We start from the raw sequence: 26,815 nt of genomic DNA on the forward strand, positions 1-26,815 counted from the left end.
AGCAAAATCTGACCAGCATTGCCACAAGAAGACGGAGTGGAAGAAAGAAGTTCTCAGAAGCTGTCTTCTCATTTACAAACCAGTTGTTCATGAAAAGTGGCCTCGGAGGTCCTGCTCTCTCCATTGCTCACACAAGAGACGGGGCCTTTTCAGTGGTGGCACCATAAGCATGGAACTTCCTCCAGATGCAAATAGGAACACAGGGAGCTGCTTTACACCAAAGTCAGCTACTACTCAGGTATAGCCCTTCCTTTAAGTAAGATGCTAGTCATCATGGTCCTGAATGAAGAGTTGCTTTTAAACATGCTGCCTTTTACCACAGCAGCCCATCTAGCTCAGTATCATCTACTCAGACTGGCAGCAGCTCTCCATAGTGCCAAGCAAGGGCCTTCCCTATCCCCTACCTGGACATGCTGACAGGGGTGCAATCTGAGGCCCTCCGCATGCGTACCCTGCAAGTGTCCCGAAAAAACTGAGACACCCCTTTTTTCTCGCGAGAGAACAGCGGCCATTTTGGCTGCTGCGATCTCGCACAATTTCGTGACACCATTTCCCCTCAGAAAACATGGGGGGCACAATCTCGCGTGCCACTCAAAAATGCACGTTTTGGGGCACTGTGCCCCACAAAATAGGGTTTTTGGGGGAACCGCAGTGCGAAATCGTGCAAGATCACAGCAACTAAAATGGCCGCTGTGCCATCGCGATAAAAAAACCAGTAAGATGGCGTCTGGGAAGATGGCGTCCCGGATTTTGGTTTCAAAGTGTTGAGGGGTATGCTCCATGCAGACTTGACCTCTCAGCCACTTCTTAATTCTCCTGGCTTCTTCAGATCCCTTACACCAAGTTCAAGAAACACCCCTCTCTTCCGAAACGTAACCCTGGGGAGGGTGCTGGATCTCGAAGAACGAGAGCTCTAGCAACTCACTCTAATGAGTACCACACAGTGTTAACAAGGCCTTCTTACAAAGGCAAAAATAGAGTACAGGGCTCCGAAAATAGGGACTGTTGCTGGTAAACAGTGAGCAGTCGGAGCATCTGTTCTCGTTCTGCGGCTACCCTGCAATCCGCCAGAGCCCAGGGTGCCTCCAACAACTGCCTTCTCCCGTATAAAATCACTGGGCCACAAAAGTGGAAGGGACCTCGAAGGTCATCGACTCCAATCCCTGACTCAGTGCGGGTTCTGCAAGGCAAAATGCGACTGTGCTACAGCACCCCTGGCTGCCCGTCCTCTACTACCCTATACCTCCAGCCGAGAGCTCAGCATTTCCCAAAGAGCTTTCCACGTCGGGAGGTTTCTCTGAACGTGAGCCAAAATTCCATTTCCTGCCTTTTGCAGCCGTCGGTTCTGATCCTGAATCTACAGAGAACCAGTCTGCTCCGTCACCCGCACAGCAGCCCGTCGGATCTCTGAGGACAGCTTCCATAATCTTCTCTTCTCCAGCTCTTACACACCCAGCTCTTACAACCATCCCTTGTAGGATTTGGCTTACAGAACACTCCTCCTCCGGACGGTGCTCTGGTTTGCCAGCGTCCTTCTTAAAATGTGGTGCCTAGAACTCCAGATGTGGTCTGAACAGCGCAGAGCAGAGTGCAGCTACCACTTCGTTTCCGAGCACAATTCAAAGTGTTGGTGCTGACCTTTAAAGCCCTAAACGGCCTCAAAGGCTCAGAAGACCTGAAGGAGCGTCTCTACCCCCATTGTTACCTGGACACTGAGGTCCAGCGCTGAGGGCCTTCTGGTGGTTCCCTCACTGCAAGAAGCCAAGTTACAAGGAACCAGGCAGAGGGCCTTCTCGGTAGTGGCACCCGCCCTGTGGAACGCCCTCCCACCAGATGCCAAGGAAATAAGCAACTATCTGACTTTTAGAAGACATCTGAAGGCAGCCCTGCACAGGGAAGTTTTTAATGTTTGATGTTTTATCGTGTTTTTAATATTCTGTTGGGAGCCTCCCAGAGTGGCTGGGGAAACCCAACCAGATGGGCGGAATATAAATAAATTGTTGTTGTTGTTGTTGTTACATGCAAGTCCAGATTGCGTTGGCTTTTTTAACTGCTACATCACACCACTGGCTCATGTTTACTGGCATTACCTGCTTCAACATTTCCAGAGTCCTTCTCTGATTTCCCCTGCTGCCTGGGTTACGGCTAACGGTTGCCTGGGAACAGGCCACCCAAGCTGTTTTTTAAAGGTGATTCTTTTCCAGAGCACCTTTTGAGGCCTCTTGTTATGTCCGAGGTGGGGGGGGGGGGGATAGGGAGGGGGGCTGGAGTCTGCTTATGTTGTTTCCACTGCCTGGCTATTTATTGTGTATCTCCTTGTTTTTGTCCTTTCCCGGCTGCCTGGTTCCGATGCTATCTGTTTGGTTACGTTTTTCATCTGCGTTTGCTTCTGAATTTCAATTATTGGTTTGTGGGCTGCCTCCGTTAGACCCGCATGCCGAAAAGGCAAGGTACAAACATTTTTAATAACGCATTTCAGAGAATTGTGAAGCCACTGGATGCTGGGATTCTTCTCTGCGTCAAACTCTGCCTTATTGGAAATCAGATTTGCAAAAGAGGGGTTGGGAATTGCCCCGTGAATTGCCCCCTCTCTTCTCAGGGAACAGATATGGCAGCTATCTGGTCACTCAAGGGTCTTTCCAGATGATCTCCCCACAAAATAACAACCAGGTTTTAGTCTTAATGCTAAAGCGGCCTTCCCCAACTTGGTGTTGTGACCCCAGAATCCAGCAGCAATCCAGACATAGTGTCGGGTGTGTGTGTGCAGAGTTGCAATCTAAGGAGCCGGGACAAGGAGCAGGAATCAGTGGCGTAGCGTGGGTTGTCAGCACCCGGGGCAAGGCAACTAATTTGTGCCCCCTAACCCGTGGATTTGCGCCCCCTAACCCTAACCCCCAGATGTTGCGCCCGGTGCAGCCGGCCCCCCCTGCACCCCCCACGCTACGCCACTGGCAGGAATAGATCCAGGACTCTGGGCCTGCTGCTGAGGACTGGAGAGACTACCAAGACTAACGGACAGGAGACCCCCCAAGAAATCTCCTGTACAACCAGACCCAGGACCCTCACAGGCACCTTCCCCCCAGGAACCAAATGCCTCCCGCAGGATCTCACCGATCCAGCAGAACTGGGTGTGTATCAAAAGAGAGGCTGTGGAGTGGAGGACTGAGAGGCCAGAGGGGGCTTCTTACATTGTTAAGGCAAAGCAAGCAATTTCTGGTCTGCATATGCAGAGCACACATGTTGTTGTTGCTTGCTTGCCTGCCTGCCTGCATCATTTCATAATGTGTCTGACCTGAAAGATCGTATCTCCCTACACAAACCTGCCCAGGTGCTACAATCCTCAGGCGATTGCTCACCTTACTGTATTTATTTATTTATTTATTTATTTATTATTAAATTTACATACTGCCCTTCATCAAAAGATATCAGGGTGGTTCACAAGATAAAAATATAAGGAAAAAGCACAAATAAATAGTTGAACCAGAAACAACAAAACTTAGTTAAACCAGAAACAAAACCAAAAACAAGAAATAGTTAAACCAGAAACAACAAAACCTTCTTTGGAGGTCTTTAAGCAGAGGCTTGGCAACCCTATGTCAGGAGTGCTCTGATGGGGTTTCCTGCTTGGCAGGGGGTTGGACTCGATGGCCCTTGTGGTCTCTTCCAACTCTATGATTCTATGATTCTATAACACCCCCTACCCCTCACACACGAACATACTTAAAAGGCTGTAGAATATTAATCAGTCAAAGGCCTGGTTGAAGAGGAACGTTTTCGCCAGGCTCCTAATATATATATATATATATATATATATATATATATATATATATATATATATATATATATGCTTTCGTAGATTTTCACGGGTACAGGAATGCAGGTTTTGGTGTCTTCGGGTGTCTTCCCGTGTAAGAGTCGGGGTGTCTGGGCGACGTTTCGACGAGGTCTCACTCGTCATCTTCAGGCTGGTGCTTTCGGCTTCTTGTTACTGGAACAGAGCAAAATTAAGGAACAAAAGAAGAAAAGGCACACTAATCTAGGAACTTCCTCTCTGCCCAGAACGTTGGAGGCTATACACCACACCCCTCAACAGTATTTATAGGAACTCAAACACCAGATTCTGCTCTGTTCCAGTAACAAGAAGCCGAAAGCACCAGCCTGAAGATGACGAGTGAGACCTCGTCGAAACGTCGCCCAGACACCCCGACTCTTACACGGGAAGACACCCGAAGACACCAAAACCTGCATATATATATATATATATATATATATATATATATATATATATATATATATATATATATAGAAGGCGCCAAGTGAGCCTCCCTGGGGCCAGCATTCCACAAACGGGGAGCCACTGCACAGAAGGCCCTGTTCTTGCGTTGCCGCCCTCCGGACTTCACGGGGAGGAGGCACACGAAGAAGGGCCTCAGGTGATGAACGCAGAGTCTGGGTCAGTTTATATGGGGAGAGGTGGTCCTTCAGGTATTGCCATTTAAGGCCTTCTCTAGGTCCCATCAACATGAGAGCCATGCGTGGTGGTGACACGAGAGGCAGCTTTTTTTTTTGCTACCCCCAGATGGTGGGATTCCCTCCCAAGAGAGGCTAGACCAGTTCCTTCTCCGTGATCCTTCCGCCAGCTAGCTAGGACTCTCCCGTTCAGAGACGCCTTTGGAAACTAAGGTGTAGACTCGCTGTCAGGTCAAACTGGGTTTTAAATGTGCTGTGATGCCTTTGAATTATGGTTTGTTCACTAGCTTGTTTTCGTTAGATTGCATTTTTAAATTTTAAACCAGCTGCCTTGAATCCCAATTTGGGAGAGAGCCGGGACAGATTTGCGTTAAATAACAATAATAGAGATAGCACTGTTTAAACCCCCGTACCTTTTGAGTCTTGCACACTGACCACCGGCCTGCTCCGCCCCAGACAGAAAGCCACAGTCCAGTAGGAGTGAGAAACACAACCGTCAGTGAATGCAGATCCCACGAGGGTTACGCTCTTCAATTAGGGTCCTCATTATAAGACTAGAAAACTCCACTCTGTCGTCTGTGCACATAACACAGAAATCTCCCCCCCTCCCTCTTCCCCCTTTAAAAAGAAGAAAAGGAGGAAGGGGGAGGGAAGAGGAGCGAAGATGAGGAGAGCAGCATCTTTAATGCAAGAGACGGGTCTGCTGAGATTCAGTCTTATTTTGACTTTCATCTCGAAAAGCTGCCTTGGGAATCCATTAAGCCCAATTTAAATCGACTCTCCGCCCCCACAGTCCTCTCCCCGCCTCCCCTGCCGTTCTGGACTTCTGCTTCCCTACGAAACAACAACAAACAACGTCATTAAAATAAATAAACGGGGAGAGCGGGGGGGGGGAACCCTCCCTGAGCAGGTTTTTGCTCATCAGGTATTGGGGGGGTCAAACGGACCCCAAGTTCAGAGCAGTTTGAGGAAACAGTAACATGGGAGGTGCATTTGATGATTCCAGTTTAGGGCAAACAATATGGAACTGGGGTTTATGCTACAAGGGTGGAATCTGGAGCCTGTGATGCTCAACAGCCTCCCAGAGTTATGGACGACAAACACCATCAACATATGCAGTTACAATACGTCAGGGAAGGGCTGTAGCTCAGTGGTGGAGCATGTTTCTTGCATTGCAGAAGGTCACAGGTTCGATCCTCTAGCTGCTCCAGGTAGAGCTACAAAAAGGTTTTCTTTTTTGCCAAAGCCATTGTAGCAGCCATAGCAAACTGAATTGCGCTCCTTGGGTTCAGATCCTCACTCCGTGAAATTCCGTTGAGTAGCCTTGGGCCTGTCTGTTTCTTGCTCTTATAGCCTAACCTACCAGACTGGGTCGCTGTGAAGCTCAACATGGACTGACCCAGTATGCACGTACATTACCCATGAGCTCCCTGAAGTAAGAGATATCAGCGAGATTTTTAAACCTATCTAACTGCATAATATTAAAACTGTGACATCCTGTTTTGCGGCTTGGCAGGCATTTAGCAAGAGATTTGCATCTTTTCGGCCCCAGGTCTAAAGTCAGAGGCTGTTTTGGGTTTAAATGAGAAAGGGTAGGTTCAATTTAAGGTCCAAAGGCCAGTATATCCACGATTAAATTGCAAAAGACGAAAACAAACCCACCCCTCAAACAAACCGAAAACAGTGTGCTTTCAGAGCGTTTGTGGACTTTACTTTTTCCATGCCTTGCAGCACTCAGAAATTATATACTCCCTGAAGAATAACCACATGCAATCTGAAACACAATAGCAGGAGGCAGCTATTAACCTTGATAGCAAGAGATGGAACTGCCATGTTCAGAGGCAGTCTATCTCTGAACCCCAGGGGCTGAGGTCAAAACAACCAAGAAAGGCCACTTGTGCGATCCCTGCCTTGTGGGCTTCCTGGAGGCATCTGTCTGACTGCTATTAAAAAGAGGCTGCTGCTGGGCTAAACCTGGAGCAAAGAGCCTTTCCCCCACCTAACTGCACACAGCTGGCCTACAAACAGCAGTCTGTCCACTACGCCAAACACTGCAGCTCTGCCTTCCTCTCCTCATTCTGAAACCTGCCCACCTGTCTCCTTTGTCACAAACCCACCATTGCGACGATTTGTGCATGCCACAAAGTTTCGTCCCGCACCTTCTCCTTGCTGCCTCCCTGAACGGTGCATTTTCTGCGCCTTTCCATCGATGGATTTACATTTTTGTTTTGTTTTAAAAAAAGGTTCAATATTTGCAGGGTGAATTCCAAGCGAACTGATGCGCCCATCCGCACACAGCGACACAGGTGCAACAAACCTATCTGCTCCCATCCGGGTCGCCTCGCTTTGTTGGTTTTAATAGGGTTGCTCTGGAGTGGAGGCTTTTTGTGGATCTCAGCCACCACACCTGCGCCAAACGCACACAATTGCCTGCTCTGAGTAGCTCTTCAATGGCAGAGGGTGGACGGCATCCTGCTGCTATGTCATAGGCTGGCTGGCAGTTTGGCTCTAGCCGATTCCCAGCTCTCCTCCTGCAACAATACTTCAACACCCTGCATACATTTCCAGTTTCTTCCTTTTCGTTTTCTGCAACAGCAACAGCAGCAGAAAAAGAAAAAAGGAAGGAAGATCACGGAGGCTCTTTTGTAGGCTGGCGACGCTTCCTTGAGGGTCTGGAGAGCCCGTTTATTTATTAAAAAATAATAATCGTGTCAGTGGGCGGTTTCTGTCGGGAGGGGGCAAGGCATTTGTCATGGGAAAAAGAGAACCCCAGGGAGACCTCGAGAAAATCTCTCTCTCTCTCTCTCTCTCTCTCCCAGCATGCCCCCCCCGCCCTGGGGGGATTTCCAAATGAACCATCACAGCTGTACAGTACAAATGCTAGCTACAATTTATGGTCTTCCTAGCTCAGAGGAGAGACTGATTCTCTGGGAAAAGGAACCAATGGGGAAACACATCGATCAAAGCCACGCATGGAAACACTGGCGAGAGATAATGGGATGCTGGGTCTCCATCCGACAACTTTACTGAGACCTTACGAAGGCATCATCCAAAATAACCTTCAATCTCAGCCTTGCCACCAATTTAGCATTCTTTGAACTTCCGTTAGTTTTTTTTAAAAAGCCACTCTCCAGAGACACCAAACATCTCCCCCAACCCTGCATAAGAAAAGAAGCATCCCTCCCCAAAACCAAACTTCTTTTTCACGCCTGCACTTGTGCGTCCAACCAGATTTAGAAAGAACAAGCGAACACACGAAAGGAAAGAAGGAAGGAAGGAAGGAATGCTGCTTGCTCGGAATTCTGCAAGGAAAATCCAGAAGCCCTTTTCAAACAATCCACTTGGAGGGGAGACAATGCTCACCAACTCTGCCAAAGCCGAAAGACCAACGCGGCTGTCTCTGAAGTGCTCCCCCCCCCCCCAATCTCCCCAAAGCACAAATGGCGTAAGCAAGAAACATAAAACCAAGGGGAGAGGGAGGGCAGGGGACAGGGGCTGGGTGGGAAAGAAAGCGAAGGGAGCTGATGAATGGAGCGACCAGCGTGCAGCCCCCCCACCAAAGAGACATCAAAGCACCCCAAAGAAAGATCTCCTTTCGCCCTACCTGCAAGCTCTCCTCTTCTTCTCTTCCGTCTCCTCTTTGGCGCTCCCTCGCTCTTTTCCCTTGCCGTCCTCCCAGAGCAGAGTGGTCACAGATTTAGATCCTTTAGGAGGGGGGAAAAACGTGGGGAGAAAAATATGTATATAGCACAATTCTTTTTTGTTGTTTTTATTTTTTTGTTTCCCCCTTTTTCTCTCTCTCTCTCTTCTTAGCAACCTCTTTGAGCTCCTTCAGTAGTCATTATTCATAGACCACTAGGGGATAGGAGGTAATTAGGAACGGCCCCTTAGCCTGCAGTTTGAAAATTTAATGCCAGGGGTAGGAATGGTGAACATGTGTGTGGAAGAGGAAGGGAGGGCGCGCACGGCTGTGTGTGTCGTGGGGGGGGGCTGATTGGTTGGCTGCAGGCTGCTAAAAGGGTGGGGGGAGGTTGTGCTGATGGAGATGAGGGAGAGGTGGGGGGAAAGGAGGGGAGAGGATACGGAGGGAGTGGTTTCAGGGTCTCTCTCTCGGTGGCACTATAAAGACATCAGGATGTCCAAGGAGATTGAGGGACCAGCGGTGGCAGATTTTTCCTCTCTCTCTCTCTCTCTCTCTCCCCCCCCCCTCCTGTTTTGTGTTGTGAGTGGGTGGCAGCCTTGTCGCCGGTGTGTGATGTTTGTGATCCGTGTGTGTGCGTGCGTGTGTGTGTGCCAGGAATAGCAATCAGAAACAGAGGCAGCCTACGAAGCATAAAAGCGCCATCACGCAGGGTCAAGAAAAGCTACAGATTTAAAATATGAAATGGGAGAGAGAGAAGGAAACACCCTCCGCAGTAAGGAAGGGGAGGCAAAAAAGAAGAGGAGGAGGAGGAGGAATTTTTAAAAAGGAGGAGGAAGGTTGGGGGGGGGTTGGGGAGGGGGGGTTGCCCTCCATCAGTCTAATTTGGCCACAGCCATCCCTCCTCTCTGAAATGTAATCCCACGCATGCACAACAAAGCCACGGCGGTTGAATGAGCAGAGCGGTGTGAAAGCTTGAATGAGAGAGGTCTGGCTTAGGGAGGTGGGAGCTGCGTGGGAGTGTGCGCTGGGGAGGAGGGGGGGTTGCGATGGGGGAGAGGGAGGACCAAAATGGGGGAGGGAAGGGGCCTGGGGGAGAGGGAGGCATCCTCGTCCCTCCACACCGGGAGATTCTCCTAACTGCGCGCAGCTGCAGCCCAGGCAGAGACTGACACAGCAGGCGGAGGAGAGGGGAGCTTTTTGGGGGGTGGGGGTCCCTGCGTGGTGGTTGGGGGGGGGAGTCATGCGCGCAGCCCGCTGGCAAATGAGAGCCGAGGGCACCTGAATTCCCTTGGGTGGCTGCGGGGCATCAGGAAGGACTGAACGACAGAGGTTGAAAGCACAGAGCTGGAAGGGACCCCCAGGGTCATCTACTGCGCCCCCCCCCGGCAATGCAGGAATCTTTGGTCCCATATGGGGCTCGAACCCACAACCTAAGAGTCGCACGCTCTACCGACTGAGGAGGAATAGCCTTCAACCATTCTGGCCATTTCCTACCATGACCCACACAGAGCAGAGGGGTTTGCCCTCCTCACATCGTTTTTTACCGGGGGGGGGGTGTTGTAATTCAGACAAGTGCCCAGTTCCCTCTGGTGCCCCCAAAAGTGGCAGCTGCAACACACTAGCCAGAGCAGGGTCCGTCTGCTCACTGGCAGTGCACCCAGCTTTCCCAGAAGGCTCCCACAAAATCTGTCCGGCGTCTAACTTTCGTGCAACGATCGAAGTAATTGTTTCTGAGCCTTCGCCTTCCTGCAAAGAAACTGATGACCCCACCTTCCTGTTTCTAGTCATACAACAACACTGTATAAGGTACCTCAAGTCAGGCGTTCCCCAAACTGGAACCCTTGCCAGGCATTTTAAAGACTACAAATCCCATCAGCCACAGCCGGAAGATAGGCGTTCTGTGTTGGAGAGGTGGGTGTTGTAGTCCAAAAACATCCAGAGTGTACCAGGTTGTGGAAGGCTGCAACAGGGTGAGAAAAAGTGCTTGGCACATGGTCACTGAGTGAGAAGCAGGGGCGTAGGAAGGGGTGGGGTGGGGTGAGGCCCACCCCAGGTGTCATCCCTGAGGACGTGACAAAATGGCACGCCGCAGGGGGCGGCACTTACCGCGGGGCCTGGCCTGCAGTGTGCCCGCGCCACACTTCTCTTCTGGGAGTGACACAGTGGCTTGGGGCCCCGCGCTGCCCTAAACAGCAGCATGGGGCTTGCGTCTGCCAGGCGGACTCAATGGTCAGCTCGCTGCACTGCCCCCCTGGGCAGATTCCCTCGCCCCGCCCGCAGATCTCCCCCTGCCAGAGCAGCTAGCTACACCCCTGGTGAGAAGGAACTGGAACCCGGCTCTCTCTCCAACCCTCATCAGCCCTTCTGTTTGTTTATTACATTTATTCATCACCCACCCTCCTAGGAGCACAGGGTGCGTACAGCTCAAGATAAACAGCAAAATGTCCCGGTAAATAAGCACACATGCAAAATCACCATATTTATAAAATAATAATCATGGACTGCAAGAAGATCAAACTTATCCATTCTGAAGGAAATCAGCCCTGAGTGCTCACTGGAAGGACAGATCCTGAAGCTGAGGCTCTAAGAGAAGACTCCCTGGGAAAGACCCTGATGCTGGGAAAGATGGAGGGCACAAGGAGAAGGGGACGACAGAGGACGAGATGGTTGGACAGTGTTCTCAAAGCTACCAGCATGAGTTTGACTAAATTGCGGGAGGCAGTGGAAGACAGGAGTGCCTGGCGTGCTCTGATCCAGGGGGTCATGAAGAGTAGGACACGACTAAACAACTAAACAACAACAAAATTTATTCATTTATTCGAGTTCTGTCCCATCCGACAACATAAGAAGAGTGTGCTGAATCAGGCCAGTAGCCTATATAGGACAGCATCCTGGTCTCACAGTGGCCAAAGTGATGCCTGTGGGAATTGTGCAAGCAGGATTCAAGCACAAAAGCAACACTCTCTCCCCCTGTGGCTTCCAGCCACTGGCCTTCAGAAGCATTTCTACGCCCGGCTGTGGAGGCAAAGCTTAGCCATCAAGACTAGTAGCCACTGATAGCATTATCCTCTGTGAGTTTTTCTTGTCCCAATTTAAAGCCATCCAAGCTGGCTTTACTCCAAGGATCTCAAGGTGGCAGCAGATTTTTTATTCCCTCTCCCGGACCCCGTGAGATAGGTTAGGCTACGAGGCTCACCCAGAGAGCTTCATAAATGAGTGGGGATTTGAACCCTGGTTTCAGAGGACCTAGCCCATACCTCTAGCCACTGAAACCCATCAGCTCTCAAATTCACTTTGCATTTTAAGCCGAACCTGCCCCATTTGCAGTTCCTCAACCATACATGGTCCCATGTACCCGAAGGAGCACCTCCACCCCCATTGTTCAGCCCAGACACTAAGGTCCAGCTCCGAGGGCCTTCTGGTTGTTCCCTCACTGCAAGAAGCAAAGCTACAGGGAACCAGGAAGAGGGCCTTCTTGGTAGTGGCACCCGCCCTGTGGAATGCCCTCACATCAGATGTCAAGGAGATAAATAACTATCCAACTTTCAGAAGACATTCGAAGGCAGCCCTGTTTAGGGAAGTTTTTAATGTAAAGGTGCGCTGTGGCAATGTAATGCAAAAAAGGAAGGATATTAAGGAGCACGGCTTGTGGAAAATGTGCATGGTAGGCAAAATTGAATACCAAATGTGTATATTGGGATAAATATAAACTCAAATACTGACAATATTGTTGCGAGGACTTTTGAACAAAAATCACAAGTTGGTGTGGAAATGTGAAGAAGATTGGAAAGCAAGCAAGAGAAACTGGAATGGACAAATCGGTGCATCCCTGGGTAAACAAAAATATCTTCAGTTGATGTCTAAATCCCAACAGCAAAAGGGACAGGTGTCAACTTGAGTTGGAGACCACAGAAAACACATGGCCCAATGATCCTTAAGAGCACGGGCGTCTCGGCCTGTTTCGACTCCTGAGGCAGGAATATTCCACTTCCTGTCCCCTCCTGCCACCACACCCTGTACCACCACTTCTGCCACTATTGGCATGCCCACCCTTGACAAACTCAGTGAGAACCAGGGTGTTCCACAAGGCATTGCCACTCACCTCCTCTGCCCCAGGGGTGGGGGAAGATGACCAGCAATGTTGAGCACAGGAAAGCCTTCTTCCTGCTGGTGAGAAGGAGGTGTTCCGGTAGTGGCAGGGCGCTGCCTCTTGGGACTTCCACCGCCTGAGCCAGGGGCTTCACCCCACCTCATCAGTGGGCTGGCTCTGCTTGAGAGAATCATGAGCAGAGCATCCCTTATTGTTCTGGACACGGAGGTCCAGCTCTGAAGGCCTTCTGGCGGTCCCATCACTGCAAGAAGTGACGTTACAGGGAATGAGGCAGAGGGTTTTCTCAGTAGTGGTGCCTGCCTTGTGGAATACCCTCCCGTCAGATGTCAAGCATATAAACAGCTATCTGACTTTTAGAAGACATCTGGGAAGTTTTTTAATGTTTGATGTTTTGTTGTGTTTTTGAATATTTTGCTGGAAGCCGCCCAGAGTGACTGGGGCAACCCACTCGGATAGGCAGCATATAAATAAAAAAATATTATTATGTTACAGAATGGGTCAGCTGGTTTTGGGTGGGCGTTCCTGTGGATAGTTGGGCCCTAAGCCATTTTGGGCTTTATAAATCATTACCAGATCCTTGAATCTGCGAGCTAGTAGTTCACGCTGCCAGTGCAGGACCTTCACTTAACATCATAGTTGCTGCAATTCTGCCCTAGCTGCAGCTACTTCCAGACTGTTTTCAAAGGCTGAGCACATTGCAATCACCTATACATGTGGTCAGCAGAGCACAAGTGCCACTATAGTCACTATACCACACGACTCTCATGATTTAATGTAATAATGATGGTTTGCTACAGCAGCAAAGCACAAGGTGCTTTTCAGAGTAACGCATGTGAAAATGATGCAATCTGTGGAACATGAGCCTACGATCCAAAGAAACCACGGAACAAAAGCAGGGGGTTGGCGGGCTGCTGCAGGGCATCCCAATTCCAGTTCTATAGGAACTGGAGATCTCAGCCACCAGATGTCTGGCACACGAGCCATGTGGGCTGAGAACATGGAAACAGGAGCAGTGTCAAGTTTCAAAACAGGAGAATAGCAAAACCATAAAGTTTAGGTACAAAAGCTCTATTGGTTAGAACATGGTGCTGATAACACCAAGGTCGCAGGTTCGGTCCCTGCATATTCCTGCACTGCTCAGCAGTTCTCAACCTGTGGGTCCCCAGATGTTGTTGGACTACAACTCCCATCATCCCTGAGCTCTGGCCTTGCTAGCTAGGGGTGATGGGAGTTGTAGTTCAACAACATCTGGGGACCCATCCGTTGAGAAAGGCTGGATTAGATGGTGCCTTCCTACTTTACAATTCTATGGGTCTATGAACCCAGAGTCTTCCTACTTCCCCTTGGGGTCAAAGGCACCCAATCCTACTTCCTATACCAGTTGTGCGGCAGGTCGGATGCATCCCAGAGAGGTGATGGTGAGGACTGCAAAACGTTTTGCAAAACTTGGGAGCCAGCCAGATTTAGAACTCAAGGGAGAGGAAGGAAAGGGACCTAATATCTTAAGCTCACAGGTGAGGTCACTTTTCCAGCTTGCGGGAGGGGGAGGGGGCGCAGAGCGGTCAAGGACCAAATAGAGTTGTGGTCAGGGCCAAATGCAAAAGTAAGTGTGGCTACAGGCAAAAGTGGGTGAAGCAACAAATGCAACTCTTACCTTCGCACAGCTGGCCAGCTGCTACCCAAAGGCCCTAAGTTTCTATATATCCACACATACACCTCTGCATCCCCTGTCCAGGCAATCAGGACGCATTATTTTGACACAGCCCAGCCAGACAAAAGCCCTTGAGAAGGGTGAAGAATGTGGGCTTGGCAGAACCCCAAGGTCAGGAGAGAAGGGAGGGTGGAGGGCTACAATCAGCCATCAGGCCTGAGATTCCCCATCTTATTGGATCTCCTGGCACTGGTCCCCCCCACACCTTCTCTTCCCCACATGCATACAATCGAAAAGCAGTCAGGGAAGGCTCCAGTCTCAATGAGAAAAGTGGCGCTGGTGATGGGGGTTGATACTATCTCCCCGCACTGACTTTCCGATCAGAATCACTCACCCACCCACCTGCTGAAGCTGCTGTGAGCTCCTGCGACTATCAGCAGCGGAGGTGGGGGGGTTTGTAGGCACAATATCAGTACCCTTTTCTGCTTGGGGTCCTAGCAGTTTGGGTGGGGGGAGTCTGATCATGTAAATGCCATGGCAGGAAGGTTTAGACCCCCTTCTCCCAGCACCACTGTTTTGAACAACATTGGAGCCCATTTTGCCTGAGTTTTAGTGGAAGGAAGGAAGGAAGGAAGGAAGGAAGGAAGGAAGGAAGGAAGGAAGGAAGGAAGGATCAAGAGAACACCAGACTTCTCTGACCTGGTGTTCCTGGACAACAACAGTCTCTGCCACTGGCAGTGCTACCTGGCGCAGGTGGGAGTTCAGAGTCCAGTGACATCTGGAAGTCCACTAGTAGGGAGAGGATGTAGTGGACCATCTTGGCCTAGAGCTGGTGTGGGGATGCTTTGGCCAACCCAGATGTTGCTGGCTTGCAACTCTCATCACCACTGACCATTCTGGGGAGCCCAAGGTTCCCCACTCTTGGCTTAGAAGAAAGACTAGTATTGCTCTAAAGGAATAAGCACCACTTCTTCTACACCAAAAGGTATACTGAAATCTCAAAGGGGGAGTCCAACCATTTGGATTTCTACGGCGGCTGCGTATAGACTCACAGTGGGACAACTGTCAACTACGGGAGTAGACAGTTGGGTTTACCACCTGCGTATGTGGAAAGGGAAACTTTCTCATGCCCTTCTCAGCAGCTGACTGGAGACTTTGGAAACCGGATAAGTGGGGACACCCCCAATGCAGTTGCATTTGTTCCTAAGGTAAGTTTCTACAAAGGATGGAGAACCCTGTGGCTGGATCTGGCTGGAATACAACTCCCATCATTCCTGATTATTGGTTGTGCTGGCAGGGGCTGATTGGAGTTGGAGTCTGGACAACTCATGACTTTTCCCATTTATGCTGCTGTATTAACCAGCCCCAGGCAAATCTCCATCCCGATTTTGCCTCCTGTGGGACTGCTTTGTTCTTGGTTAACTTCCTCATTTCTACTGCCTTGCAGCCGTTTTTCAACATCCAGCTCTCTCTAGGGCAAATCTCAGAACTTAAGAAGCTGCCTTCTACTGAATCAGGCCATGGATCTAATTCAGTGTTGCCAACCTTGACCGGCAGCAGCTGTCCCAGGTTCCAGACAGTCTTTTCAAGCCCTGTCTGGATATGTCAGGGATTGAACCTGGGACATTCTGCAGACAAAGCATGAGATATGCCATAGAGTTGTAGCTCCACGCCTAAAACTAAAGTAAGACACCAGTCCTCATTGTTACGAATAAAAGAGTAAATCAAATGGAGCTGAGCCTAGCAAGTCAGGCCATTGTTCCAGCTAGCACATCATTGTGTGCACTGATTGGCATAGGATTTCATAGAATCATAGGGCTGCAGAGTTGGAAGGGACCCTGAGGATCATCTAGTCCAATCTTCTGCAATGCAGAAATATCTCTAACATTTGCATGGCTGCCAAATGACGTTCTCTGACCAACAATAACACATATTGCAAATCCCAGTCCCACCTGAAGATGCTGGGAATTGAAATTGGACCCTATTGAGTTCCACCATTGAAACTGAGCCCTCCTTCTGATGGGGTGCCATTGCAATGGATCGATGTTGCCTCTGCTGCACATGCAGGTGAACACATTAGCATAAACCCTAAAATGTCATGCCTAGAGCAACCTGCCATTCACACCCGCTGCAGCTGCTGAAGTAGCTTCTGACTGCAAGACAATTACGTTTTCCAAGCAGGTCATTAACCAAAGGGTTGCAGCTCTCTGGGCTTTTCAAATCAATGGCGGGAGGGCTGGGCCACGGAAGAGAAATTATCGCAGCAGAGAATGCTTGGAAGAAAGCTTTCAGCTGTAAGGAACAAGTTGGGCAAAAGCTGGGCCGCAATCTTTGGCTGAGAGAACGGGTGTGTTACAAACATGCCCCAGATCTCCTTCTGTGTGGAATATCGAGGGGTATGGCCCTCAAGGCTGCCTGCATGGAGTAGTGGTTGGAGTGTCAGGCTAGGGCTGAGGAGTTCCGAGTTCAAATCTCCATTCGACCACACAGCTCACTGGGTGGCCTATGTTTTCCCCTAACCTCCCTCACAGGGCTCTTGCAAGGATTAAAAAGGGTGACAGAGAGGAGGACTTTGGTTTTACTGGCTTCGTTTATTTATACCCCGCCCTTCATATAAATCCCAAGGCTGCCTTAAGCTTCCCAGAGGAAAGTAGAGGCAAATGCAACCCAATTTTTAAAATTAAAAATGGTTGCAGGCAGGCTAAGGAAAGATGGGGTCTTGACAGGGCCGGCTCTACCATTAGGCAAACTGAGGCAGGCGCCTCAGGCAACTGATTTTGGCTGGCACGATAGGGCAGCAAATTGCTGTCTACTTAATTTATTACTGGGGCATTTTTACTGCCGGAGAGAAGGTGAGGAACTCATGAGATACGTGCCTCAGCTGTTAAAATGACTTGGCTGGCCTTGGGTTATAGGCACCTTGACCCGGAATGGGAGGAAGCAAAAAATGACCTAGCCCACCTTGACCCAGAATGGGAGGAAGCAAAAAATGACCTAGCCCACCTTGACCCGGAATGGGAGAAAGCAAAAAATGACCTAGCCCACCTTGACCCGGAATGGGAGAAAGCAAAAAATGACCTAGCCCACCTTGACCTGGAATGGGAGGAAGCAAAAAATGACCTAGCCCACCTTGACCCGGAATGGGAGGAAGCAAAAAATGACCTAGCCCAGGCCTAGATCTGAAGAACAGATACATCTGCGCTATACATTTAAAGCCCAACTATATTGCTTTGAACAGTCATGTCTTCTCCCAAAAATTCTTGGGAGCTGCAATTCCCAATGTTTAGAAACCATTCCGGCAGCCATTTTGGCCAGGTGGCAGCTGGAGCACGTTGCTGTAATAAATGGCATTATAAGTAATTGGCCAATACCTGAATCTGTTTAGGAAACAACAACAACAGCCACCGCCATTCCTTCTTCCGAGGGAACGCTGGGAATTGTAGTTCTGTGAAGGGAGCAGGAGTGTCGTCACAACTCCCAGCACCCTTAACAAAGCAAGAGTTCCCAGAATCCTTTGGGTGGGTGGCGGGGAGCCACGACTGCCAAATGTGGCCTATTAGTGCTTCAAAATTATAGTGCAGATGCGGCTTTGCTCATGAGAAAAGCATGACACGGCGGGAGGCAAATGCAGGGAAATAAGCCTGGCCTCAGGCCATTTGCCATAGTGGTAGTCCCTCCTAACCTATTAGTTAAAGGCTTTGCTCCATGCAAGGCCAGATCTCTATGAAACTAAAGAAGCTCAAAAAAAAAAAAAAAGGGACAGGGGAAAAAAGAAACTAAAAAAGCTCACATTTCTTGGCCCCTAATCCTGAGGGGTCCCATAAATGACTTTAATCCACCTTGCTTGAAAATTGTGGGTCTGGTAGAGTCAATTTGAGTTGCACAACGCAAACTGACTCTTTTTTTGTTGCATCTATTTCAACCATCCCAAAGTTTGAGAGTCAGCAGCACAGACCCTTCAAATTTTCCTATTTTCCAGAGACAGTCCCAGATTTACAGAAGCTGTCCTGGTTTCTGACTTGAATTTTTAAATGATTTTCTAAAAAAAATATTAAACCTTCCCTTGCCATATGTCCAGGTTTTCCAGGACATTTTGCCAAAAATCCACCTGGACGCCATTTTCCAGCTGGAAACCCGGACGTACGGCAGCCCTAAGGATGTCGTATCCCAGGCCCTCCAAGTGTTCCTATTTTCCAGGGGCAGTCCCAGATTTACAGAAGCCGTCCCAGTTTCTGATTTGATCCCAGAATGCCCCGCTTTTCCTTAGTATGTCCCTATTTTCATCAGAGAAATGTTGGAGGGTATGGAGTTATGTGACCCACAAGCCAAGGAGATGATTGCCCAACCTTTAGAAGACTTCTGAAGGCAGCCCTGTATAGGGAAGTTTTTCAATGTTTTATTATGTTTTTATATATGTTGTAAGCTGCCCAGAGTGATGGGGACAACCCCGTCAGATGGATGGGGAATAATGATGATGATGATGATGATGGAACATGAGGTCCCTATTTTCACTGGATAAATGTTGGAGGGTATGGTACATATTTCAACAATCCCAAAGTTTGAGAGTCAGTAGCAGAGATATTGGAAAGGTGTGGCGATCTGTTGTGAAAAACCTTGTTGAAAAAGATAACAATGGTTACCCAGACCTCATTGCTGGTTGCAAAGGGGCCCACATGAAAGTCCAAGCTTCCTAATATTCTCTCTTAGGGCATTACATGCCGTGAATTTAATCCCGGTGAAAATGATGTACAGGTGGTACATGACTCCAGTCAAGCTTGCAAAAATATATCACTTGCCCGATAACAAATGTTGGAAATGTAAAGAAATTGAAGGCACATTTTTTCACCTTTGGTGGACGTGCCCAAGGATCAAGGCTTTCTGGGAAATGATATATAATGAACTGAAGAAGGTATTTAAATATACTTTCCCAAAGAAACCAGAGGCCTTTCTCCTGGGCATAGTTGGCCAATCGGTGTTAAAGAAGGATAGAACTTTTTTTATGTATGCTACAGCAGCAGCAAGAATTCTCATCGCAAAGCATTGGAGGACACAAGATCTACCCACCTTGGAAGAATGGCAGATGCAACTAATAGACTATATGGAGATGGAGGAAATGACTGGCAGAATCCGAGAGCAGGGAGAAGAGTTGGTGGAAGAAGATTGGAGGAAATTTAAAACTTATTTGCAGAAACATTGTAAAATTTTTGAATGCTGATGACATTGAAATGAATTGAAGGGGTTCTAGCAACAAGGTAAAATGTAAGATGGGATTAATAAATAGATAAACTAAATAGGACATGAATTTGCTGAACCAATTTTTAAAAGGGATACAAAAATGGGAGACGTGAGGAAGTCAGGAAAATAAGTTAACTAAAGATGAGAAATTAAGAAAGAGGGAATTTTTGTTTTCTTTCATATGTGTTTTTTCTTTTTCTTTTTTGTGTTTAATGTCTGTATTTCTGTATTTTGTAATTTTGTATCTTTTTCATTTTTGTATTTTTCTAAACTTTTCTATTGATAAAACCTAATAAAATAAGAAAGTCCAAGCTTCCAACATCTCTCCGATGAAAACAGAGACATCCTATTCCATCATCATCATCATCATCATCATCATCATCATCATCAAATGTTACTGATTATACTCTGCCCATCTGACTGGGACGACTTCTGTAAATTCAGGACTGTCCCTGGAAAATAGGGACACTTGGAGGGTCTGAATTTCAAGGCCCCCAAAATGCAGGTCCTGAAAAAAATCCCAACTCTACCTCTCTTTTGAACCAATGAAGGCAATGAAGGTCCTGTGTGAGTGCCTGGAGGCGGTTGGAGGATGGATGGCGGCTAACAGATTGAGGTTGAATCCTGACAAGATAGAAGTACTGTTCTTGGGGGACAGGAGGCGGGCGGGTGTGGAGGATTCCCTGGTCCTGTAACTGTGCCCCTGAAGGACCAGGTGTGCAGCCTGGGAGTCATTTTGGACTCACAGTTGTCCATGGAGGTGCAGGTCAATTCTATGTCCAGAGCAGCTGTCTACCAGCTTCATCTGGTACGCAGGCTGAGACCCTACCTGCCCATGGACTGCCTCGCCAGAGTGGTCTGGCTATTTCTGGCTATCTCTCGCTTGGACTACTGCAGTGCGCTCTGCATGGGGCTACCTTTGAAGGTGACCCAGAAACTACAACTAATCCAGAATGTGGCAGCTAGACTGGTGACTGGGAGCGGCCGCCAAGACCATATAACACCCGTCCTGAAAGACCTACATTGGCTCCCAGTACGTTTCTGAGCACAATTCAAAGTGTTGGTGTTGACCTTGAAAGCCATAAATGGCCTCGGTCCAGTATACCTGAAGGAGCATCTCCACCTCCATCGTTCTGCCCAGACACTAAGGTCCAGCTCCGAAGGCCTTCTGGTGGTTCCCTCCCTGTGAGAAGTGAGGTTACAGGGAACCAGGCAGAGGGCCTTCTCAGTGGTGGCACACACCTTGTGGAACACCCTTCCATCAGATTTCAAGGAAATAAACAACTATCTGACTTTTAGAAGACATCTGAAGGCAGCCCTGTTTAGGGACGTTTTTAATGTATGAAGTTTTATTCTGTTTAATATTCTGTTGGGAGCCACCCAAAGTGGCTGGGGAAACCCAGCCAGATGGGCAGGGTATAAATAATAAATTGTTATTATTATTAGGTCCACCACTGTCTCTACGCACACCTGCACCGCCACGGATGATGGCCCTTCCACCCAGGCCAGTCTCCAGTTCTGCAGGAGGAGGGAACCCCCTGACACCTCTGCTCTTCCACAGGCAGGAGAGGAAGAGAAAGGAATGCAATTGTCCTTCCTCCACCCCTCTTTCCCAAAGGTTTCTCTCTTCTGCAACAAAAAACCCACCTCCCTTTTCTTCCCCAGCCCCTCCTGCGGTGACCTGGGCCAAATCTCGAGTACAGCCCTCGTACCTCGTTTCCATGGAAAGGGTGAATGGCGGATCCTTGCCGGCAGCCTATTAGAATTCCTTTTATTCCTACGGAGGGGCAGCCAAGCGAAGGGAAAGGCTTTAGATGCGGGCCTAATGGAGCCCTGGGGAACGGGGGGGGGGGATTTGCACCTCCTTGCTCGAGGAAGAGCGGGGGGCAATTGAGGGGTGGGGGCTGCGTATTACCGAAAAACAAATTCCCATGCAGGTTGCTGCTCCTTCCCACCCAGACCTCATCCCACCCTGCTTTCCCTCCCTGAAGCCATCAGGAAGCATCAGGCTTGCAGATGAAAACCAGCCTTTATTTTTAAAAGATGTTGGGAGAGGCCTGCCAGCAACGTTCCCAAGCCAGGAGCAGCGGAAACCTCATTCACCTCTGGCGGCCTGCTCACTGGCCTTCCAACGCCTCGCTGCCTCTTCCCTCAGCCAAGAACACGGCTTGCTTCATGAACGGCAAAATGCACGCCTACCACGCAGCGAGGGGCCGCCCATGCTTGCCTACAAAATCCAGGGTTTCTGCAATTGGCTTGTCACTTTGAAGTCCATGCCTAAAAACTAAGGCAAGCTTGCAGGATCAGGCCAGTGGCCCATCTAGTCAGCATCCTGTTCTCACAGTGGCCAATCAGATGCCTACGGGAAACCAGCAAGCAGGCACTGAACACAAGATCATTCTTCCTTTCTGGGGTTTCCAGCAACTGATATTCAGAAACATTTGCTGCCTCCAGCTGTGAAGGAGAGGAAGTAACGGCTGGGGCTAGTTACCAGCAACAGCCCTCTCTTCCATGAATTTGTCTAACCCACTTCAAGAAGGCCATCTAAGCCGGTGGCCGTCACTGCCTCCGGTGGCAGTGAGTTCCACAGATTAACACTGTGCTTTTTATCTGTCCCGATTCTTCCAACATTCTGCTTCATTGGATCCCCACAGATTCTAGCGGTACGAAAGAGGGAATCTCTGGCACACCGTTTTTAAAATGTGGAGTTTCTGCATCGACCCTCGTGTTTTCCATTATTCCCTCTTTCCAGAAATGTTCACCTCCAATCCTCATGGACTGACTTTCCACTCATCGGAGGGGGCACTGGGTCAGACAAAAAACGTCCACACACTACATGTAGATGTGGTTTTAAGAAGACCAGAGTTCTTTTTTTTCTTCCTAAGAGAATCTGGCTTTAGTGCAGGGGTTGGGCTAGATGATTATCAGGGGGCCTTCCAACTCTACAATTCTATTAAAAGCTTTGTGGAAAAGATGGGAGGAAGGATTTCCACAGGGATGGGAGAATGAGTGTCAGTGTTTCCGAGAGGACTTCTGGTGGAGCATGGAAGAAAGCCTAGAGTCTATCAATGGAGAAATATGGGGTTCTGGGATGGGGTCCCCAGCATTAGGGGTGCATGAAAAAGGAGGATCAGAATTGGGGGGTGGGGGTGGGAAACCTTCCGTCCTCTCTGTTGTGCCAACCATCTAAATCTACCGTATTTCATTCCCCCTCTTTCTCAAGATCTCTAAAGCTCGTTCTTCCTGGCAACGGCTAATGCTTCCTAATAAATGCATTTCACATTTGACTAAAACACAGCGCCTCTCCACTCGCAGCTTCCTCGTTCTGGTTCAATACGCCCACCAGACCCTTCTGAAGCACCTTTTCCCTCTCTCTCCCTCTCCCTGACTTAGGAAGCTCTCTCTGTCTCTCTTGCTCCAGAGCCTCCCAGCTCTCACCGCTAGGAAGAGCTGACAAAAATCCAGGCAAAACCTCTCCGAGCGGCCCCCGCCAGATCTCATGTAGTGGCTTTCAAACCCTGCCCCTCTGGGGAACCCTTTGCACGTCAATTTCTCTGCCAAGGCGCATACGTCACAAGGCTGCTGCGCATTGCAGGAGGTTCTGGGGAGTGCAGCGGGGTGCATGCTCGGTTCACGGGGAGAGTGCACTCGCCTCTTGCACCTCACGGCCACGCCATGCGACCAGGAATCACTCTGCATTCATGCACCAGCTGTCCTCTGTTTACCAGGGGCTGCCCCTGTTTTCTGGAATGCTTCTATACTGCTCAGTGGCGTAGCGTGGGGGGTGCAGGGGGGCCCGGCCGCACCGGGCGCAACATCTGGGGGTTAGGGTTAGGAGACGCAAATCCACGTGTTAGGGGGCGCAAATCCATGGGTTAGGGGGCACAAATTACTTGCCTTGCCCCGGGTGCTGACAACCCACGCTATGCCACTGATACTGCTTTATATTTTAGGGAGGGGGGGAGAGAGAGAGAATCTCAAAGCGGTTTACAACACTTTAAGACATCAAATAAAACAATCCAGAACAAAAAAACAAATTATAAAATAATAGTCTTATGGCCCTTCAAAGCTTCAAGGAAAATATTTCAGATCCTTTTCCAAGTTTTGCTCTCCCCATATCTCTTTACCTACTTACTTCTGGCGGGGGGGGGGGAGGGGGGTGTAGGTCACAACCACTTCATGGATTCTGCCAAAGAATCGTGGGAACTTTAGTTTGCCCTTTGCAGAACTACACTTTTCAGCACCCTTAATGAATTACACATCCTGAAAGTTCTTTGGGGGAGACAATTGGCCTTAAATGTACTCTGAATGTGGATGTGTCCTAAATGATAGCATTTTGAATTTGTGCAAAGCACTTTTCGGGGGGCCCTGCAATTTTGCGAGGCACCCCAAAACACATGTGCCGTGCTTGCGTCTTCGGGGCTCTGTGATATCACGTGGGTCATGTGACTCGCACAGGAGCACAGCCGGAAAGATGTGCATCCCGGTTTGAGGATCCAACATGTTGGAGAATATGGCATCATCCTTATCATTGATTAAACCCCCCTTCACCCTAAGGTCCCAGGGCAGATCACAACATTAAAAAGCAATACTAAGACACAACCGACAACCATAAAAAGGAGGTTCCTTAAAATATACACCTCAAGTGTCAAAAGCCAGGGCAAAAAGGTGCGTGTTCAGCACTCGCCAGAAGCTGTACAATGAAGCTGCCATGCACACCCTCTTTAGTGAGGGAGTTCCACAGCTTAGGAGCCACCACAGAGAAGACCCTCTACTAGGCCACCCACCCTGAGCCTCTGAAGGCAGAGGAAGTAGTAAGGGGACCCCCTCTGCTGATCTCTGTAAGGAAAGAGGCAGTCTGGTTTGCTCCCTCGGACGGTTGTGAACTCTCCTTCCTAGGAGGTTTTTATGCAGAGGTTCGATGGCCATCTGTCATGGATGCTTTAGCTGGAATTCCTACACCGAAGGGGGTTGGACTACATGGCATTTGGGGACGCAGGTGGTGCTGTGGGTTAAACCACAGAGCCTAGGACTTGCCGATCAGAAGGTTGGCGGTTCGAATCCCCGCGACGGGGTGAGCTCCGGCGGGAAGGTAAACGGCGTTTCTGTGTGCTGCTCTGGTTTGCCAGAAGCGGCTTAGTCATGCTGGCCACATGACCCGGAAGCTGTACGCTGGCTCCCTTGGCCAGTAAAACGAGATGAGCACCGCAACCCCAGAGTCAGCTGCGACTGGACCTAATGGTCAGTGGTCCCTTTACCTTTACCCTTACCCAACTCTGCAATTCTTTTATTCTACTTCCCTGGAGAACTCCATTACGAAATTCGGAAAACTGAGGATTTCGGAGGGAGCTGACTGTGTTTCAGTTTGCAAAATTGTGTGCCGCCTTTTAAGTTTGAACTGCATCTAAATTCTCCCCCTTGCCTAATTCCTCCATCTAATCTCCTTTGACCCCAGGTAACTTTCCAGGTCACTGTCCCTTCCTGCCCCGCTTTCACCCCATATCCCAGTATCTCCCTCCTTCTCCATGTGCTCTCCTTCCCTTCCTCACTCTATTCATCACCCAGCCAGGATTTAAATGTTCTGGGTTCAAGTTCTCGATCCACCTCCTTTTACTGCCTCCAAGTCGCCCCACCGGTTATAATAATAAAAATAATTTATTATTTATACCCCGCCCATCTGGTTGCCAGCATCCGTGTTCGATGCCAACTGCAGGTGCCAGAGCTTGTGTCCAACGCAGAACGGCACTTAGGACACCGAGGAAGAGGCACAACGGATGCGGACGGCAGCTTTCAGGAGCATTGCATGATAATTAAAATGCTTCTTGAGATATTTAATTGATGAACCTGCTTAACTGATTAAACACTGCAGCCGTAAAAGTTATTGTTATTTACAGGCGACTCCACGCTTATGTGGGGGTCATGTTCTGGCCCTCTGTGCACATAATTGACATGTGCATAAAGAGGGGGGCGACCCACTGCACCTCTGGCTCGTGAGGAGACTGCCCCCAGAGCTCAAAAGGGACGTTCTCTTTGGCTCTGGGGAGGGTACCCTCATGAGCCAGAGGCACAGCGGGACTTTGTTGGGGCTCTTCCAGGTTTCTGGCACCATGCATATACATGGTTGCATGTGACTTGAATGTGGGGGAATGCCTGTATTTCCACCACGCTTTTCTCCCAAGCTGGGATTCGGGGCAGGCTACAACAGAGGGAGGGCTGGTGTGGAGGACTCCCTGGTCCTGAATTTTGGTAACTGTGCCCCTGAAGGACCAGGTGCGCAGCCTGGGAGTCATTTTGGGCTCACAGCTGTCCATGGAGGTGCAGGTCAATTCTGTGTCCAGGGCAGCTGTCTACCAGCTCCACCTGGTACACAGGCTGAGACCCTACCTGCCCACAGACTGTCTCGCCAGAGTGGGGCATGCTCTGCTTATCTCCCGCTTGGACTACTGCAGTGTGCTCTGCGTGGGGCTGCCTTTGAAGGTGACCCAGAAACTACAACTAATCCAGAATGCGGCAGCTAGACTAGTGACTGGAGTGGCTGCCGAGACCATATAACACCGGTCCTGAAAGACCTACATTGGCTCCCAGTATGTTTCCGAGCACAATTCAAAGTTTTGGTGTTGACCTTTAAAGCCCTAAATGGCCTCGGCTCAGTATACCTGAAGGAATGTCTCCACCCCCATCGTTCTACCCAGACACTGTGGTCCACCTCCTAGAATCTTCTGGTGGTTCCCTCCCTGCGAGAAGTGAGGTTACAGGGAACCAGGCAGAGGGCCTTCTTGGTAGTGGCACCCGCCCTGTGGAATGCCCTCCCATCAGATGCCAAGGAAATAAACAACTAACGTTTAGAAGCCCTGTTTAGGGAGGTTTTTAATATTTGATCTTTTATTGTGTTTTTAATATCCTGTTGGAAGCCGCCCAGAGAGGCTGGGGAGGCCCAGACAGATGGGCGGGATATAAGTAATAAATTATTATTTTTATTATAATTATTATTTTACAAACACCATTAAAAAATACAACATAATAAAAGCAAACTAGCTGAAAAGCAAGAGTTAAAATACGTTGAAACACATTTAGAGTCAGCAGTTAAAATCCATGTTGCCCTGACAGCAGCCTAATGTTAAAACACAATTCAAAACTGCAGTGCGATTTCTGTTCTCCTCCTGAAGCAAAGTTCTTAACCCAAGGTACTATTTCTGGGTTAGCGGAGTCTGTAACCTGAAGCATCTGTAACCTGAGGTACCACTGTACTGCATTTAACCCCTTTTTTGTACAATTAAGCATCGCCTTCGCCTTAGTTTCCAAAGGCCTGTCTGAACAGGAAGGTCTTTGCCTGCTGGCAGAAGATAACAAGGAGGAGGCCAGTCTAGCCTCTCTTGGGAGGGAATCCCACAATCTGGAGGCAGCCACGGAGAAGGCTCTCTCTTATGTCACCACCAGCCATGCCTCTGATGATGATGGGATTGAGAGAAGGTACTCAACTGAGGATCTCTGCGCCTTGGCAAGCTCATATAAGGAGATACTGTGGCACCTCGGGTTACAGACGCTTCAGGTTACAGACTCCACTAACCCAGAAATAGTACCTCGGGTTAAGAACTTTGCTTCAGGATGAGAACAGAAATCGTGCTCTGGCGGCGCGGCGGCAGCAGGAGACCCCATTAGCTAAAGAGGTGCCTCAGGTTAAGAACAGTTTCAGGTTAAGAACGGA

The 26,815-nt window shown here is 49.2% G+C and overlaps 1 protein-coding gene across 2 annotated transcripts in view; it reads right to left on the minus strand.

Moving 5' to 3' along the window:
* Positions 1 to 26,815, minus strand: part of RAI1 (retinoic acid induced 1) — a 222,766-nt gene that overhangs the window by 138,947 nt on the left and 57,004 nt on the right. Inside the window, exons 1-2 of one of the 2 annotated variants that reach the window (XM_082199603.1) lie at positions 17,247 to 17,363; positions 8,075 to 8,174 (exon numbers count right to left, since the gene is read on the minus strand). The gene's annotated coding sequence lies outside the window, so the exon portion shown is untranslated. Of the gene's footprint in view, positions 1 to 8,074; positions 8,175 to 17,246; positions 17,364 to 26,815 lie in introns of those variants that run through there. The other variant, XM_082199602.1, reaches the window with a different exon arrangement.

The sequence above is a fragment of the Podarcis vaucheri genome (genome assembly GCF_965113315.1).
Source record: "Podarcis vaucheri genome assembly, chromosome: 14".
Taxonomy (NCBI): domain Eukaryota; kingdom Metazoa; phylum Chordata; class Lepidosauria; order Squamata; family Lacertidae; genus Podarcis; species Podarcis vaucheri.